The 14358-nt window shown below is 40.5% G+C and overlaps 1 protein-coding gene across 1 annotated transcript in view; it reads left to right on the plus strand.

The window, feature by feature from the left end:
- sez6b (seizure related 6 homolog b) overlaps window positions 1-14358 on the plus strand; it is a gene marked incomplete in the record, with an annotated part of 173318 nt that overhangs the window by 99424 nt on the left and 59536 nt on the right.

The raw sequence follows: 14358 nt of genomic DNA on the forward strand, positions 1-14358 counted from the left end.
GACAGAGCTTCCGGGTCTGTGAAGCGAATACAATGTGGAAGTGTTCTTTCTATATATTGACCAGCAGGGGGAGCTCCATTGGCCACATAAAACACTGATACCACACAACATCGTGTATGACCAGGTGAGCCGCCGTTGTTTCCTGCTACGGATGAGTCAAAACTGCGCAGCCAATGAGATCAGATCAACTCGCAGTACGCCTAACTGTCATGGCGGCGACCATAATACCAATGGATAGGTTCACATTTGAATATTAAATTAAAATCAAAATACAGTTCAGTTTGTACAGAACATAGAGCCCAGTTTTCACAGTGGCGCAATGAACAGCATGAAAAACATGAATTCCCCTATGTAGTTTTAGGTAGGTCTTTTTTGTATTCTGGCTACTGTAGAAAGATGGCAGTTTAACATGGCGGACTCTATGGAAGACAACCTTTTCCTGCATAGGTAGTGTGTGAATAATCACCTAAAAATAGAAACTGTTGTATTTTTGTTACCTTAGAATGAACTGTCTGTAGTTTTACCAGGTCCTCTTCAACAGAGTCTGCCATGTTTCTTTCTACAGTAGCCCAGAATGGACAAACACTGGCCGTAGATTGTGGCGTTTGTGTTTTTCGCGTGTTACCTCTAAATCCTACACACTAGTCTTTTAAAGACAGCTTTAGGTGTGAAAGTGTGAAACTCCAAACACAAAAAAGTCTACTTGATCATGACCCTGTTCATATGCTAGTTTTTGGGTCATGGTTTTCGGTTTGGTTCCTTTTTGCATTTGGCAAAAAAAAGTTAACAACAAAATTAACTTAATTATGTCTTATATAAGGAACATCAACATTTATTCATTGTTAAATCTTAATTAAAAATGTGTTTTATAATTACCACAGCAAAAAATGCGTCTTTGTAATTCATATACATCATATTCTGAAATCCCACACTCTCCACTGCCCCCTCTTTACTTGAACCCTAGTCTAGACCTGCCCTATATAAAAAGTGTTGCAACTTATGTTATGATTTTGTGCCATACAAATAAAATAAGATAAAATTGATTGGTGCATGGAAGAACATGACATCACCTTCTTTAACTCAGCTCAGAGGAAAAAGAAAATAACCAATACTGTTACAGAAAATAGAGTGTTCATGTAGTAGGCCGCAGCTTTCAGTGACTTTAACAGTAAGTGAAAACTTCCTTACTTCTGGCTTTTGAAAAAACTATATCATACTGTTCCTGTGCATCCTGGAATACCTGGAAAACCTGGAGATTTAGGGACTAGTTTTCCGTCGGAATTGATTAAAATGACCAGACAAAATTATGTTGTCCTGGAAAATTGTAATTGTATTTAACCCCTCATAGATTGCATTTGTTGTTGTGGTTGATCATTTTTAATTGTATGTGCAATGGACACTGGGCACATGGAATGTGTCCCATAAATGCTGACCACCATTATGAGCAAGTGCTGTCCTTTTGGAATACGTCCTGGAAAATGATTTCTTAAAAGCAGTGGGAATCCTGATCATATCATATCATTTTCACTGACAGTTTGAATAGATAAAGTACAGTAAATATGTTAAAGCTAAGTATGGACAGTAATGAGTTAAGCAGTTAGAACATATGATCTTATCAAGAACAAATTAATATAGTGAGAAAATACAAGCACTACAATTAGACTCTGCTGTGGTTAAAGTGGATTAGTGGATGTTAACTGAATGGCCGGCTACATTAATAGTCTTATCTCTGCCTGGTCATTAGGGCAGACTGCTGCAGAGACACTAGCATGTCTCATACCGAGCCTGTGAGAAGATTGCCATGCTTTAAAAGTGGAAACATTTGTGCAATCTATTGCATCAATCACTCTCAGGAACATGATGAAAGAATTCCTGTGCACATAATATGCAACAGTAGTCCATTATTGATCAGTACTGTACAGTCCACTAATGTAACCTACTTGCTACTTGATAGAAGACCTTGGTTTTTTTGTAGCCAGAGTGGGAGAGTGACCTGGAAATGGTCCATTTATGACTGTATATCTGATATAATAAATATCACGTTTCTGATCAAACCACTGTGCAGAGCTCAGTGGTTCTGCTGGTTTCTAAGCACCCCTGTATAGTTCTGTTAGATTAACTGTCTTATTTTGAATGCAGTGTTTGTGTACATAATACTGGGGATTTCTCATAATAAAGGTTATTTGAAAGCTCCCATGATGTTTTGGGAGTGGTGATTCCATGAGTAAGGATATTAGCTTTATGTTTGGACGTAATGTGACTTGATAAATATTAGAACCGAAGTTGACTGTAACCTGGCTTTGCTTGGAGGCAGCTAATGAAAAAAAAAGCTAGCACTCACAGGCTGTGGTAGGTTGTTGTAGGCGACTGCACATCCATTTAAAATAAGAAAAGACAAACACACCCAGTGAACCCTGTAATGTACTTGCCCCAAATTACCATGGTGATGTGTCTCAGTTAAAAGTGAGTCCATGCAGACAGGTCTAGGCCCAATATAACTCTACTGTATAATGTAATCCTTGTATCAGGTCCCAGGAGCTTTTGAAAGTAGGCTCACTTATTTCTCCACTGCTGACTTTTGAAAAAGAGTGAGGTTATGGGCTAAGATTGTTTGACTGACAGAAACAAGGTACCAGTGTGCCTCAAAGCTTAGGCAAAGTGAAGCCTTTTATTAGTATTTGAAGTCACCCCCAGGGTCCAGGATAGACCTTTTGAAACCTGGATTAATTTACCACTTGTCACCATCTTGTAAGTTACTGAAGCCAGAAATTCTGGACAAAGATGAAGGAAGACACCCTGAAGCGCGCATCTGTTTAAAGGTTATATATATGAAATTCACTAGATGCCAATAGATGTTGCACTAGAACCAAAACAATGGGTGCTACAGTACACCAGACTGCACTTACAAAACGTCATTTTACCTCGTAGATAACCGTAACACGGTTAAACTGGACAGTGAAAATATTTGCGAAACAGGCTGTGACGTTATCCGTGAGGACAAATTCACTGTCAAAGTACGTCCACTAAAAGTTGTTGTTTTTGCCACTGACAGGCTCAGATTGTTATTCTAAGTGTCTGACAGCATTATGGAAAGGATCCCTACAATGACAAAAATGGTCATTGTACCTGGCAGAACATCGTAACATCGTAACTTCATTCAAAGTAAACAGAAACAAAATAAAACTTACCAAAACCATCTTTGTTAGTCTTTCCACTGTTTCAACAATCCCCAACTCTGCTTTGGTGGAAATAAATCCTTAATTCACTGACATGAAAAATAACAACAGTTTGAGTTGCTCTCTGAGATGTCTAAATCCCATATAACCTTTAAGCCATAATATTGCCTGAAATGATAATTCTGGTTCATTAAAACTTGGATCTTATTTTTATCTAGTTTCACCTTTTCCCACTGACTTGTCTAAAACCTTTCTGTATGAATGACTCACTTTTCCCCCGATTTTCCTGATTACTCATAGAAATGATAGACAAAACTCCAAGCTATAATCAGTGGTGAAGGAAGTATTATTATTTACTTCCACCACATCATACAAAATTTCAATTAAAAATGTTACCTAAAGCAGCTGCAAGGAACTTGCAACTGGCATTGGTTCTGGCAGCCCCTGTGGACAACGTTACCACTGTTTCTGTTACTGCCTTATTTAATTGATTTCAAGGGGAATCCGACCCAATCTGACCCAGTGGCAGGCATTTAGATACTATACAGAATCTATCTATCTGTCTAGCAGTGTGTTGCATACGGTGATACAATTTATTGTCAAGAAATCACATGAAAAGACCGGACTTATCATTTAATTATCTAAATATGATGATCGTAACCATCTTTATTAATTTAGTGGGGTAAATGGAAGGCAGCCTGAATGTAGTTTTCGTCCGTTAATATCTTCCTGGCTGTGTGGTCCATACTTCAGTGAGGCAGTTTAAACAGTTTAGTGAGGAGAGAAAACAAGATTTATATCATCAGTGGCCTTTTCTGACAGGCTGTGGGACGCCTCAGTCTATCTCTGTTCTCCCTCCACTGTGACCCACTTCTTCTGAAACAGATGTTCCCTCGACTCCATCATTTACTCACCTCCCTCTTAATTACCGCCGTTAATTAGCAGACACGCGCCACAGACACACACACCTCCTCATAGGGGCACACGTGGACTGCAGTGTTTCTGTCTCACGTTGGGGACGGTGATATTCCTTGAATATATAAAACGCAGCGTGATGCATTTAAGAGGCGGTTTATAGATGTGTAATTATGGATGAAGTGTGATGTTTCGACGGAGGCGAGCAATTAGGGCTAAATACTCCTCTTATTCTCGGCTGGGCCTAGCTTTCTGCCTGCGCTACACAAAAGAAGAAGATCAACAAAGATCAACAAAGAGTCTCTGAGGAGAACAGGAGAATATATAATACAGAAATACAGCCTACAACGCTCAACATGATCTTGCATTACACTGGATCTCTCCCTCATTTCTCTCTGTCTCCTTCTTTGTCTTGCTGCGTTTGTTTTCTCTCGTCTCTCCCCACACACAACCACGCACATATATAGACTTTGATCCATTAGTCAACACCATATCCCAGGGTTCCATCTGTCCCTGTTTTGCTCTCATCCTCCATGCTGTCCCCCAAAGTTGTCAGCTTATACTTAATGAGGGAGTGTCAGCTGAATTATTCAGCTGTCATTTGTTGCCTTTATAAAGTAAATGGATGTCAGAGAGGCTTTTCTTTTTACACTGCGGAGCACTGTGTTCTCTATTCTCCACTGTGTCGCTACATGAGATAAGAGTTTTTTATGAGGGTTTAGTTATTCAGTATGTAAATATGTTAGTTACGTGATGGAATAAATGGAGGGCTTTTAGGTGGTGTAATACACCCTGTGGCAGCCATATTAGAAGACATTTCTAAGTAAAGAGAGTTTGAACAGCTGGTTGCATTCAAAATATACAGCTCTAGGAAAATTAATATGTTTTCAAATCTTTTGTTGGTTTTCATCAGGAGCTGTCCATTGCAATGCCAATAGGATGATCAATTTTGCCTTTATGTAATATCATTGTTTACTAGCTTCACAAATACTGCTAGTTCTGCGCTTCAGAATATGGCATTGTAGGTGACCACAAAGGGTCTGCGGTCAAGTTAGCAACAATAAGTACATTACAGTCATAATAAAACGGTGCAGTGCATTTTGTTTAGATAGATAGATAGATAGATATACTTTATTGATCCCAAGCTAGGAAATTGCAGTGTAGCAGCAGCATTACACACAGTAACAACACAATAAGAGAGAACCAACCTAGACATATAAAAAAAGCAATATTAAAGCCCATGCAATATAAAAGAAATGTATAAAATGTATAATAAGCTGTATAGATTGTAGTGCAAAGTACAAAATATAAGTGCAGTGAACAGGATAAAACAGTAGTAGTGCTTGGAGATGAATGGCTGTCGCGCAGGAAAGGATTCTCCTGTATCTGTACCTGTCGAGCAGCGGAGGCTGGAGCAAGCCTGTGAGAGAAAGGTGCTCCCGGGCCGTGGTCTGAGCCACTGGTGTTGATGAGAGGGGCTGACTCATTGGTCCTACGTGATACGGATACACAGTTTATTCAGCCGTTCCTCCTATCACCACGAATCAAAAGACTCTACCATGAGACAGTACAGAGCCCAGCCTTCTTGATATATTATAAGTCTGTTGGTGTCGCTCGGCCTGATGCCTGCTGCCCCCCAACACACAGCAGCAAAGAAAATGGCCTGCGGCAACAACAGACTGGTAAGAAGCATCTCCAACATATTGCACCGGCAACGTTGAATGGATCTCTTTTTGTTGCTGTTAAAAGAGGCTCCAGTCTGCAGTGTGGTTTTATAGAAGATCAGGCAACTTTTAGCAATATCAGATAAACTCTGCGTATGATAGTTTTTCATAATAAAATTCTGTGAGTTTCCTGGGAGAAACAACAAAATTAGAGGGTGCCTGGAAATTGCCTTAAAATACAGGAGAAACCCTGAAAAAACAGGGGTGTTACCAGGTATGCACGGGGCACAAACAGCGCTCTCCTGGGGTAAAGTCCTGTTTGTTTGAGCCATCTATCCACCCCAACACACTTTCTGGCTCTTTATACAACGTCACCTGACTTTGACAGCACATCAAACCACACACAGGCTCATCCAGACATGATGCTAGAGGGATACCTACAGCATCATATATTGAACCATAACCCACCGGGCTCAAAAACTCTTCATCTCTGGCAGCGTGGCTTGGGTGATGGCATGAGGTTGCGCCATCATCAGGTCAAAATTTCAGTTTGTCCAATACTTCGGTTTATGACCAAACACTACTATGACCAAAACTAATGACATCCCTATCAGCCTCAGCTGTACTTTGTGTTTAGTGCTAATTAGCGATTCAAACAGACGTTGAGCTCTAGATGAGTAACTCTGACTTTATTTGAAAGAGGAGAATAACTGAGTTTATTTGGGTTTACCTCCAAATACACACCTGCTTCGTAGCTCTCTCATGGTCCAACAGCTAACTGGCTAGCTAACATTTTTACCAGCATAGTAAACTACACCAAAACAGGAAGGAAGTGGCAAAGTATTAAAGCCCTCCTTCTGCTTGATTTGATTGGCTGTCTGGGCCAAGTGTGACATTGATCACGAAAAAACAAAGAGAGAAGCACACGCTACGCTCCTTTACTCTTCTCCTTGTTGTGAATATTCTATAGTTCCACACCTCAAAACACAGAATTAACAGTCTGTGTGTGTTTCACAGTTTTTGTCCTACTGCCTTTATAAGGGGTAAAGCTAATGAACTGTTGAAAGTGAAATTGACAATTTTAGAAGAAGAGTTCAGGACTGTGGAGTATAAGCTGACATGCCAACTTCACAATGTCAGTTCACTAATCGCACTGTGATCTCAGCGAAACAGCAGCACATGGGCATCAACAACTACTGCTACAGCTTCTACTGTGGCAACTTGTTGACATGTCTCAATTTCCTCAGATATCTCAAGCTGCATTTACTGCAGCCAGTGATTCAGATTTGAAAGTGTATTGTGATCCATTATGTTGTCAGAGTAATAACTCTTTTTCCAGATGTGGGTTCACCCCTCATGATTATGTTTGTGAGGTACAGTTTATACAGAAGCTGGACTGGTGCCAGGGCAAATTGGATTACGTCTCCCAATGTTGTCCAATGTCCCAAGTGTTTTATTATCCCTGAGCTGAAGGCATAATGTGATTACTTGGTGATGCCCTTTGTTCAGCACACTATTATCCTGATGCTGTGTCCATGAGTTCATTAACGGCACATTATGACTTGTTATACACAAGCACGCTGCAGAGGCCGAGGCAGAGCTTGCACACTGTGAGTCATTCATGTTGCATTCAGGCGTACGTGGGCTGCAAGTAAAGTTTCAGTTAGAATAAGTGCACTGTAATGGACTGTGCGTACAATGCATTATGTAAGCAGTATTAAGTGGGTTTAAGTGATAACAGTCATCAATTCCTCCCTCATTTTACATTTTGAACCAAAATAAAAACTGTGTAACAGTCAGTGGCATGACTCACAGGTTGGGAGATGTACATGTGAATAATATGACCATTAGTTTGACAAAATAAACTTAACTTGCTAGCTTTTTTATGCCTATGCACTGGTGATAACAGTGGCATTATGTTTGTGGGTTGTCTGCCCATCTGTATGTCTGTCTGTACCTCTGTCCTATTTTTCTGAATGCAAAGGATGGACTGATTAGATTTTGGTGGTCAAAAGTCAAAGGTCATTGTGACACCACTAAATAGGTTTTTGGCTATACCTTAAGAAATGATGACCATATTACACAATTGGTCAGACAATGAATTGGTGACACTTTGACTCAAATATCACTGTGACCTCAAAATAACCTTTACAAGGTCATAACTCAATAACTGATGCAGTAATTACGACAAAATTTCACACAGATGTTTAATGGGATACAACAATGATGTGATTGCATTTTTTATCCAAAAGGTCAAAGGTCAACTTCACTGTAACATCATATTGTCCATATTGTGACCACATACACAGTTGGCCGGAGACTGAATTAGTGACCAATTGATTCAAAAGTAATGGTCATTGTTACCTCAAAATAGATCTTTAGATATACTTTGAAGAATGAATTGGGTAATTTCTGATTTCACACGCATGTTGACAGTTTGCTTGCACACCAAAGTGTGGAACCTTGGTCATATTATTACAGGTGGTTGTACATGGAGAGACACATATCAGTTATCTCTGCTGATAACTCCCTCTGAACCTGTCCATTCCTATCCGTCCTCCCCCGATGTCTCCATCCAAAATTGAACTAAGGGAAACGGCTGTGCACGTCATCAAAGTAAATATCAAAGTTACTCCCAGTTCTCTTCATTATATTTACAATACAGGTGGATGTAAATCGCATGATATGATGTGATGTGATTGTTCAGGTTATATTTTATTGTGGTGTTGTCAGACACACAAGATTAATAAAAAAAAATTGGTATGTGTGGATCATTAGCAGGATCATAGTCACAACATAAAGATTAAAGATTAGATTTCAGCACAAAAGTGAATTGAACTTCAAAAGACTCATCTGCTCTTGGCAAGATGTCTGAGCTGCACAGCAAAAAGCTGTGCTCAGTTCCTGTATCTGGCTGCAGACTAGCTGTTTCCCCCACCTCTAGTCTTTATGCTAAGCTAAGCTAATCACGTCCTGACACCAGCTCTGAGCGTCGTATCTTCTCATCTCACTTAAAAAAAAAGCTGATGCATTGTAGAACCATAAAGGAACATGAACCATTACTTTAAATGGGTCGCTGGTAAATGTAAAAGTGGAGCAGCTGTTAAGATGGGTGGCATATGATAGAGATATTAAACCTGCTCAGCTGGATTTAATGTTTAATAAATGGATCTAGAAAGGCCTTACATCATATTGCTCAACCAAAACAGACTTGGAAAGCTTCCGCTACTTTACTACTCCACAACTAAACAGATATTTACAACTGAGGCATCACTTTTTTAGAAACATTAAAGTGAACAAGGAAATTGAAATGAGTCTCATCAATGTCTTATTGATACATATAAGGGCAACTTCCACAAGAAACTGGTATCAAGAATATACTCAATATGGTAAAGCTAAATGGTAGAAGGAAACAAACATAACCCTGACGGAGGAAGAGTGGCTAAATATATGGGGAAAAAAATCCACCACCTCCAGCTCTTGCCAATGGAGAGAATGTTCATGGAAGAACAACATCAGGTTTTTTATTACTCCAAGAGGAAAATATTTACAGAATGGTAGAGCAGATTCTGGGCACTGCTGGAGACGATGTAACAATTCAATGGCTGATCACTGTCACATATTTTGGAACTGTCCAGTAATCCAATCCTATTGGCTAGAGATAGTAACAGAAATAAAATCAATACTGGGTTTGGAGATGGATGATAGTTTTGGCATTATTTAGGTAATATCCCAACTTCATTTATTGCTCAGGACAAGCACCTTCTTAAAATATTATTTGTAGCTAGCAAACAAGATTACCTAGCTAGTTAGCTAGCATTTTGCTGACATTAGCTAACTTAAAAGTCCAGTGTGTATCATTTAGGAGGATCCATTGTCAGAAATAGAATATAATATTCATAGGTATTAGTGTATAATCAGCTGAAAATATGACTAATGTTTTTGTTACTCTAGAATGAGCCGGGGGTTACATTCTGTAGAGTCTGCCATGTTGACCGCCATGTCAAACCAAACACCAGCTAGGACCTTTTGTGTTTTCTACAAGTTTCATTGCCACCATACTTCACAACCTGTTTTCATTCCCAGGTCATCAAATACAGACGGTGTTCAGTTAGTGGTCCTTTAAGATGTGATTATATCTTCAAAATGTGGTTGTCTTTTCAACACAGATGAGCCTAGCACAGCCTAGGCACACAGCCTACAAAATATAAATATAAATATAAATATAAAAATTGGGACCTTAATGTCCTTTACAGGCTATCACAGCAACTCTAATGTTTTTTTTAATTCTACTTATATCTACTTACACATTCTGGACTGTGCAAAACTTGCAGAAAGTTGTGATGCTTTTACGGTGAAACAGCTCAGTCAGGGTTAGGCTTAGCAGCCTAGAATACTTGACCACAATTTGTCCATTGGAAGGGCACCCTGAAGGGAACCCTAGAAGGGACTTAACCATCTTCTTGTCCACTAAAAGGGCTCCCAGAACATTTCATTATGTTTTTGCCCCTGGAAGCACACCCAAGGGGCACTTTATCCATTTTGTCCACTGGAAGGGTACCCTAGAGGGGACTGTACCTTCATTTGTCCACTAAAGGGGCACGCTGTAGGACATTTCATCAGGTTTTCTCCACTGAAAGCATACCCAAGGGGCATTTAATCACATTTTGGCCACTGGTAGGGCACCTTGGAGGGCACTTTATCATGTTTTATCTACCATAGGGATATTCAAGGACACTTTTGTAGCGTTTTTTTCTAACATGGGGGAACCAAGGGGGGAAATTGCCACCAGTGAATTCACAATGTTGTTCCACCCATAACAACAGTCTGAAGTCTGGTTCACATAATATGAACATACTGTTAACTGACAATTGTTTCCTGTCAGTGAATACACATCACTACAGACTCCCTCAGCAGCTTTCCTCAGGAGAGCTGTGGATTCCTCTCCTAGCTCAGTGAGATAGGAGGCAGTTGATATGATCTATGCAGGGCCACATGAAGACAAGACGCCTCCTTCCTTTTAATGCCTGAATAAAGATATACCTGGTGTGATAAAAGCTGATAAAAGCGACATTTCTCAGCAGACATGCTGTCAGCGAAGGAGACAAGCTGACAATTATCGGGCCTATCTGCAGTGTAATCACTGAGCACTACATTGTCCTTTTGGCTTCCTCCATATTTCTTACTTTTGATTTGTGCCTGAGCGTTATGTAAAGCAGACTTCCAAAGCATCTAATGCTGATACGTTGTTAATGATAAAATGTTTGTCACTTGCTGCACTACACTTCTCACAGACAGTGCTTGAACCAAAGAGGTTGAGGTAACCAAAGAATTTCTCAGGTCAACATTCTTCACTTGACCAGAGAGCTGATTATTTAATTTATTAATTTTTAATCCATCAGCAAATTCATGCAAGTTTAAGTGCAAGTGCAAGTAATAACCCCATCACAAATTGTAAGTGCAAATAGCTTCAGATGTAAAATTAATCCATGAAGGCTGGCACTCCTGTGCCCCAAAGCCCTTTCGTAATAGGAGCCTTTTATTAACTGATCTGAAATTGGAAAAGTCTCTTTGGTTCGCTGTCTCACTGGCTGATGAATGGTGCACCGGTGTGGCAACAATAATGGCTGCCACTCTGAATGGATAAACTCTGTGCAAAGCCTTTATGCCACTTTTGAAATTACCCAGAATAATGTGGGGAACTGCTGCTGTAAAGTGTTAGCGAGTTGGGTGCAATTTTGATGTGAATGGCCGTGACTGCAAATACATATTATGTAAATAGTGAAATTTACATATAATTTGCATATTATGCATGGAAGTGACAGGCACGGAGAGGCTCGGTTTTTGACCAGCTTTCTACTCATCTTAAATGGCTGGTAAACAGCAGGGCTTTCTGGTATGGTCACTTGTGGGGTTCTGCGCTTCCCTGCACAATACCTTAGTAAATCACAAAATAATTTAGAAATGTATTAGTCAAGTATTTTCAAGCATACAAGGGATTTGACTCCAGTTTTCTTCTTGATAAACTAAGAGGCTTTCACATCAGGGACCATCGGGGTGTAGTTCATTTTGATTAGTGTGAACACTGTACCGCACCCAGGCATGATTCTTTGATTTGTGCCTGGGCCTACTTGATCAGAATCAGAATCAGAAATACTTTAATAATCCCCGTGGGGAAATTACTTAATTACTTACTTGATAAGGTGGTCTTGAGTGAAAGTGAAACTTCTGTTCCACCTGGCATTGTTTCCTTGCGCTACTTTATAATGCCTACTCCTTTCTGTTATGTTAGTGGCTTATATTGAATTGTAACTCAACAGTTGTTCACCAAAAACATGAGCATGCTCATGCACAACACTGCAGATCTCATCCTCTGAACTTCACGGCCATAGGTGCTAAAGTAGGAAAGCAGGCGAGAGGGTCATTCTTGACAAAATATGAATAATAGTGGGCTTATATATTGGACGGGGAGGTTGTGATTGGTGGGCTTTTCAACACGGTAGCAACAACATAAACAAATGCCACCTAGAAGATGACACAAGTGTACTCAGGTGTTGATAATGTGAAAGCTGAGGGGGCGGCAGTGAACATACAATTACAACAAAGATAAACTAATATAAACATAACACATATATACAAATTATTTCTACAAAAATGAAGTGTTTTTGAGAATCAAATCACAAAGCAAAATAGTGCGTTATGATATTTTCTAACAACCCTAATATTTTCTATATTTTCTAAAAATAATGTTCATCAATATTTTATTTTGCGATATAATATTGATTCACGTTTAACATGGGTTTCACGACCCATACACTTGGAACTACGGTGGCTGGTAAACGTGTGAAAAATACTGACACACTGTATGTACTGAGTTACAAATAGTGCAAACAAATGTGTTAGTATAAAGAATGCCAAAACAAATATATAATTAGAAATAATTTCAACATTAAATTCCATTCTTGACCTAGAAACAGTAGCTTAGGAAAAAAAATTCTATATCAAATTTCACGTTTTCATAGATAGATAGATAGATAGATAGATAGATAGATACTTTATTCATCCCCAAGGGGAAATTCACAGTTTCCAGCAGTATACACAGCGCTACCTTATAACGCTGACTCAGCCTCTTCTGCTTACTTTTTACGTGGCTTAAATTCGAATCTCGTACCACTCAACCAGTCATTTCCCACAACAACCCAATCGAGCACATCGCTCACTGTGACAACACATGCAGACTCCTCATCCCCCTGCACTTTCACGGCATCACCACGTCGCCCTAAACGTACGCGAAAAGCACAGCGCGAGAGGGTCAGTTTCTTGCACACATATCGACTACACCGTGGGCTTCATACTACATTGCGCACCCGGCAGCGCTGTCGACCTGCTCGGGCCTTCTCAACCACGGTACGCCAACCACATGACGACACCCACCACAAACTGCCACCCCTACGACATCGCACCAAGGTACCGTTTATCCCACCCTCAGCACGTGATAAGATAACTCGTGAACGCCGCACGCAGGGCGGCACGTGAACACTGACAATTACAACAAGGCATACACCCTAATAATAAAGCATAAACACAATACTATCACACCAATCGCGCCTTCCATACCAAAGAAGTGTTTTGAGAACAATCACGAAACACCCCGCAACCTAAGCGCGTTTGATACCTCCTTCTAACACCCTTACATACCCATCATCCTCTATATTTTCTAAAACATCGTTCATCCGCCATACTTTTTCTTGCCGCTCTACCACTCATTCCGAACTTCACGTTTAAGCCATGGGTTTTCACGACCGTACACCTGGACCTCACGGCCCTGGCCTGTAAACGTGGTAAACAATAGCTGACCACCTGTATGCTACTGAGCTTTAACCAATAGTGCCACAACCCCACAAATGTGTCTCAGACACACAACATGCCCCAAACCATATCATACCATTCCGAAACATAGATTAACATTAAATTCATTCCTTGACCCACGCAACAGCTAGCCTAAACAACACATCTACCCATACAAAATTCTACCGTTCTTCCATCCAGAACCCGCCAGCGACCCTAACGATCCCGCACTACCGATACAGTACCCGATACCCCCGATAACTTATTCATCCAAGGAACATTCAACAGCCAGCCAGCTATGACCCACCCCAACTGATAACTCAATAATCACACTATCACCCACCCCCCTACACAACACCCCAACAACATGAGCGTCAAATTTAAAAAACATAAAATAAAATACACACGGTAGAAAAATACCCGCCTCAAATAACCGAGCATCCACTCTCCTGGTAACGGCCTAAAGTGCAGGCCAACGCATCCAGTGCTTGAAGGCCTACCGCGCTACATAATAGCCGGTGTCTCACATAAGCACGGGGGCACTCGCGCTCAGGTCGGTAATACCGCTTATCCACAAGCAGACATATTCCGGAGGTTTAGAGTTCTTTCGTTTTTCCTCCTGGGTGGAGTAAGAAGCCCTCATGGCGTTGGGGGACGGACGATCTCCTCAGTCTTCAGTGGACGGACAGCTGACAGCAGCTCGTCACTGAAGCTGCCCTCCTGCCTCTGTACCATTGTGTCCTGTGCAAGTGACT

This window comes from Morone saxatilis, unplaced genomic scaffold (genome assembly GCF_004916995.1).
Source record: "Morone saxatilis isolate NCDOM2014 unplaced genomic scaffold, NCSU_SB_2.0 Contig8, whole genome shotgun sequence".
In the NCBI taxonomy this organism is placed as follows: domain Eukaryota; kingdom Metazoa; phylum Chordata; class Actinopteri; family Moronidae; genus Morone; species Morone saxatilis.